This window comes from Corvus brachyrhynchos, unplaced genomic scaffold (genome assembly GCF_000691975.1).
Source record: "Corvus brachyrhynchos isolate BGI_N302 unplaced genomic scaffold, ASM69197v1 scaffold94, whole genome shotgun sequence".
NCBI lineage: Eukaryota > Metazoa > Chordata > Aves > Passeriformes > Corvidae > Corvus > Corvus brachyrhynchos.
In genome coordinates, this window is record NW_008238330.1 from 7541397 (window position 1) to 7547250 (window position 5854).

A 5854-nucleotide genomic window follows, 5' to 3' on the forward strand; every position below is an offset into this window, starting at 1 on the left:
TGCAGGGGGTCTGTGCCAGCCTGGCAGCTGATTGCCCTGGGGCTGTGGTCTCCACCTTGGAGGTGTTAAGCCTGTGCTCTGTGAATGTCCCCAGCCTTGAATTGTTATCTTATCTTATCTTTGTCAGCGAGCAGTGTAAGGCCTCAGTCAGGGCCCCATTCAGGGTGCCATAGTCTTCTCTGCAGCTTTTGTAATACAGTTTTAAAAGTCCTTTAAGAAAATGTTTAAGTCATAAACTATAATATTTCAGTCTCTGATACAAGGTAAGAACTGTACCCTCAGGGCAATCCATCCCCAAATCACCCTCTGTGTTTGTATGCTTGGTAGAAATTTAATCTAAATCCCTTAGATTGTATAGTGACACACTAAGGGCATTCTTAGTACCATCAGAATTTCTCATGGTGTGACTATTCTGAGGAGGCTGTAGGTATGCAAAAGTCATGTAAAGAAAGAAATAGGCACACTTAAAATTCCTAATATTTTAGAGGGGATGAAATGCTGTTCTCTCTTCCAGAGCTTTCCCAGAGCCCATTTTCAGAGAAGGAATGGTGCCTCAAGAGGATGAGAGTAGAAAGAGTTCAGTCCTTCAGCTTGGGATGGAGCAGATTATCCGGAATGGTATGTTAAACTATGTTTACTCATAAGAGTGAGAACTATAGATCTACAGATATGCAGGAAAAAAGTGAGAAGTGGAAGTGCTCAAAAATGGGAATACGTGTCACTTTGCGATGTAGTTTAGTGGGTTATGGGTTCAAGGGTTGGACTTGGAGGTCTTTTTCAAAACTAATAGTTCTAATTTTCCTCCATTGAAAATCTGTATGGAAAAACCCGCTTGAAAGAAATCAGACTATATTAATTTGCTTAGCTGTGCCTTTGATGCACATAGGTTTGGAGTTTGTATATACTTAACGGAGATGCAAAACATCTCCTTCACCATATGCCTTCTCAAGAATAAGGTGAAGGGTGTGATGGAGCTGAGGATACTGAGAACCCACTGGCACAGGAGCAGTGTGTCCCAGCAATAGGACTCCCATGAAGGCACAGCAGACTTACAGCTGCCCACAAAGAAAAAGTGCAGGCCTGCTTCCCTGACAGGGATTAGAGAAATCTTCCCTAATTTTCCAGCCCACACAGAGGTTTTCAGCCCACAAGTGTTCCCACCGACAGCCCTAAAGGCACCACAGACTGACAGAGAGAAATTACAATTCTGTAGTCTTTTGCCTTGTGATTTCTCTTTCCTTTTTCTTGCTGACTTGTTCTGACTGGGAAGATTTTTTCCCCATAGTTTTGAAAGGTGATATTTCTTCTTAAAGGATCATGAGAGCAAAGGGTCAAATCCTTGCCTTGTTTTTGTTTTCTCCTTTGTATGTTGGATGCATTCACTGGCTCATGTTCCAGAGTTGTGATTGGCATCAAATCTGGCAGTGACAATTGTCTCTACTGATCTCTAGACTTCATTAAATTAGATAGTTAACATTCAGAAAAAGGCTTTGCTAGTTTCTGCCAAAGTGAATTTCCTTGATTTCCTCCTTAGGCTTTTTCCTCCCCTGCCTGGCCCTGTTGTGGTTTTCTGAGCTGACACAACACAGTAATGGCTTTTTGTGAGTTTCTTGCAGGTCACCTTCCAGCTCGGGGCTGGGGCAGAAGATTGAGGTAGGCAGGATTCAGGAGCATGCCCCAGCCCTGAGGGGCTGCACAGCCAGCTGAAGTAGCCCCTTGTCTTGCAAAGGGGTCAGGATGTACTACTAGCCTTTATTTTCAGTTTGACTCCTGCACCTGAAGTAAGAGAGGTTGTTTGCATCCTGCACTCCCTGGAAACCCTGCAGGTAACCACAGAGCATGCGTGGTTACTAATGCCTACCGTTAGTAGGGAGTGAGAGGCAAGGCTCATTTGCTCTGTGCAGACAGAAATTTACTGCTTTTGTGATAAAACGACTTTGTAAGAACCCATGATGGTAATTTTTCTTTAGCATTCCATTAAGTTTTCACTGATTTTAAGACTATCGTAATGCAACACTGAGGTCCTGGTAGGCAGTGGGTTTCCTTTGATGCAGACATGTGCTCTATTCATTCTGCTAACTCTCTAGAGCTGGTGATGATGTGGAGGCTTTCACTCTTGTCACCTCAAAGCAAGTTCATGCAGCTGACCTTCAGAAAAATAGTTTTAACCCTTTATAATTGTGTATGTCTCAGAAATCATGGAGAAGTAAGCACACAACTTCATTAAGAACCCAAGGTGTTATGCTACTCCTACTGAAGCATGTGGAAAGCCCATCAAAAGAAAACCACTCCTGACCCGGCATTCAAAACTCCTCCAGCAGAAAGGTTGCATGCACAGCATAAAGATTAGATATCAGTCCTGGGTCTCAGCCTAGTGTGAAGCAGAATAACAAGTAGTAAAATCACTTTTTGAAATATGTGCAAGGTTCATGGCATGCAATACTCTAACTAAAAAAATTCCGGTTTTGCTGATATGCTTTTTTGGATATTGATAATAAGCGATGAAAGTGCTTGCACACAGGGTAACAGCAGATATGGATCTTCCAGTCAGAAAATCTTCACATCCACCAAGATCTGCATCAATTTTCAAAGCTGTAGTTGTTCATGCTTATAATGGGGAGATTTTAAAGATTATTGATCAGTGTTTGATGCTAATTAGCATTTCTAAAAAGGTGTTTTTTCCTTACTAGCTGTCCTTTCTTGAACAGATCCACATGAAACCTTCCCACTCAGTAAGGTAAGCATCGAGACAGTACTTATCCTTCATCCCCATGGTTCACTGCATGAACTCTGCCATCCTGACCACTGTTTTTTGGCAGGCTTTTGTGGATTGTTTTTACTCACTCTTTGCTCACAAACTATAAGTGCACAGCAGAGGCATACGCACACATTAACCGGGTAATGTAGAATGGCCTCCAAATTATAGGTACTCTGTCTGGGTTGCCAAAATGTGGGTTGGTCTTTATATGCAGTTGGGCACCTAGGGTATGGCTGTGGTTTTTACAGAGTTTTGCTAGTAGCCTGTAATATGTTAGACAAAGATTACCTCTAGTGCAGTTGTGCTGGAGGGTCAAAATGTGTGTGAAACAGGAACTGAGAAACTGAATCAAGCTTTGTGATTATTTTAGTCTAATTTCATATGGAAATAAGGTTTCAGGCATCCCACTTATTTGGGTGTATGTGCATGTGTGTCTTCCTGCTCCCTGGGTGCTTCCTGAACCCACTGGCCCGGTCTGATAGTGAAGATGGATTATCTCTTGGTTAATTGATGAATGTAATTAATGGACATGGTGGGAGAGAAAGGAAGAACAGTACTGGTGCCTTCTCTTAGAAGAGAGACTTCAAAGTGAATGCAGTTCTTGCTAGAGGTGGGATAAGCCACCCTGGAGCATGGTGCCTTGGGAAACCACCCATCTGAGCTCCTGCTCATTCCACTGTTCCCATCCTCACATTCAGTGGCTGTGAACACCCGTGGTGGTGGCTGGAGACTGGTTCTCATGCAGATTTGTTGATCTTATTACTATTGCCACAGGTTTCATGGGTGCATCTTCAATATACACATATACAACAAGGACAGATGTTATTTACTAAGTGTTTTGAGATCTGTATGTTTGATGCTTTTATTCTAGGACAGGGAAAAGGCACACTGAAACCAATTTGATTTCAAAAGAGAATGGTCTGGGTGATGCTGGTATCGAATTTAGTGACAGCAAGGCTGTGGTAAACATCTTCCTTCAAAAATATTGAACTCTGTTCTCAGGCTGGAAAGCAATGATGAGTGATGCTGTAGCAACATAATTCATTATATTCAACATAATTCATATATTCATTATAACTGCTGAATTGTCGGTGCCAATGCAAGGTGAAGTTTCTAATTATAAAGACTTATTCTGGTGACTTCGGACTGTATTTCTTTGAACGTAAAATACGTGTGATATTTTTCTTTCTGTCAAAGAAATTGAAGGTGTCTCTTTACCTAAAAAGAAAAGAAAAAGTCCCCAGGAGAGTATCAGAGGATCAATTTTTCAGCATGGGATTATACAGTTTGGCTGTATAGGCTTAAGGCTTTTAATTTGCTTACACATAGATAGACTTACTTGAGCTCTATACATCACCAGATCAATGCAAATCTATTTAATAGAAACTTGGGTCAATATTAAAAGAATTCCATTAACCAGCAATAAGGACCCTGAAATAATATGATTACTATAGGCTTCCAAGCACACATAAAGAATCAAGGATTTTCTTCATACTAAGCTGAAACAATACTATTGTGGAAATCCCTCCTCTGCTCCCTGCCTCCTGAAAAGTAAGAATGCAAAAGGATAGAAGAGGCTGTACAGATTTTTTAATGTCATTAATATTGTCTCTTTAGGTCAGCACCTCCGAGACATGCTAATAGTGAATGCTTCTGCAGCTTGTGGTAGAGAAAGTGTAGATGGGCAGAAAAGGTTTGGGCAATTACTCTGGGGGAAGAAGAGCGAAATCAATGGATTCTGAAGGACACAAAGCAAATGTGATATTTCCAGAAGATAAAGTTGATTTTTTTTTTTTTTTTTTTTTTTTTTTTTTTTTTTTTTTTTTTTTTTTTTTTTTTTGAATCTTTATTTTAGCCATGGTAAGTAAGGAAAAGAATAAATGTTCTCTTCCTATTGTTTTGAACAGCAAGTCCCATATTGCGGTCCTACTGAATTAACTTTTGAAGGATAAGTTTCCTATGACTGCAGGCCACAAATATGAAATCTGCAATGCAGAATATAATTCTGAGGCTCATAGTTTGGTAGTAGGAAATCAAGATTGGCCTGGAAAAAGTTACCACTTCGCCTGAATGGAGGCTACTGTCGGAAACCCCCACTGGTTTATTTTGTGTGACAGATTTCTCTTATAAGCAGCAAAGAGACTTAAAGAGGCCAAAAGGACATCTTCTAGTTAGATTAAGCCTGGGGATTTGCAAGCAAATTGCAAGCAGTGTGCATTAGCAGTCTAAACCAGAGACTTGGACGCCTAATTCTCCTTAACCAATCTTGGGCATCCCCTCTGCTGGGAAGAGCAAAATGAGAACTGGCAAAAAACAGATACTGGGAGGAAATGGATACAGTATCCTGGCCATCTGCATTGAACTGGCCACAAAATGGTGGTGTCTGACTGTCCAAGGTTTCTAGTAGAAACTCAAAATTAGAGGCCATGTAGAAAAAAATATAAAGTTTACAAGGTGCAGAATCAGGTAAAGAATTGTGCTTTAGGTCAGCATTCTGCAAGCATTTGTTGTAGCTTCTTTGTAATGAGTTAAAAAAGGATTTTGGGATGGCATTTGGGGAAGTATTGGAGGTAGATGTGCAGGTCTGAAAAGTGTAAAATCATGAGACTGGTTTGCAGAGATAGTCACCTCGTTCCAAAGGTGCTGAGCCAGCTGGGCAAGAGGGATTTGGAAGGTCTGGGATCCATGCTCAAAAGTTGTATTTGAGATAGGGCATCCATGAGTTAGGGAAGGATCAGGAGTGGAAACAGGGTAATTTGCACCTGGACCTTCTAGAGAAGGTTTTAAACCCTTCCATGCCAAGGCACAGAAGGCCACAGCCTCCACTTTCCCCTGTTTCCCAGGATCTCTGCCTCCCCCTGAGTATTTTACAGCTAGTAAACTTTCTCCTCAACTTCAAGTGCAAAGAGTTTTTCTCTCCCTCTTTTTTTTTTTTTTAAGGAGAGTGTATAGAAATTAGATGCTGCCACCCAGGACACTATTGTTTTAAAATGCAGTCTATGAAACACAGTGCTGCCTCCCCAGGCTGTGCAAGAATGCCAAGGATAGTTCTAAATACCAAGATATTAACCATTTCCAGCAAAGTCAACACCTTTC

The 5854-nt window shown here is 41.1% G+C and overlaps 1 long non-coding RNA gene across 1 annotated transcript in view; it reads left to right on the forward strand.

Moving 5' to 3' along the window:
• The first annotated feature begins 519 nt into the window (after window positions 1-519).
• Window positions 520-5854, forward strand: part of LOC108446802 — a 52000-nt gene continuing 46665 nt past the window's right edge. The window contains exons 1-2 of the long non-coding RNA XR_001862104.1: window positions 520-618; window positions 2691-2737. This is a non-coding gene — a long non-coding RNA (uncharacterized LOC108446802). The remainder of the gene's footprint in view (window positions 619-2690; window positions 2738-5854) is intronic.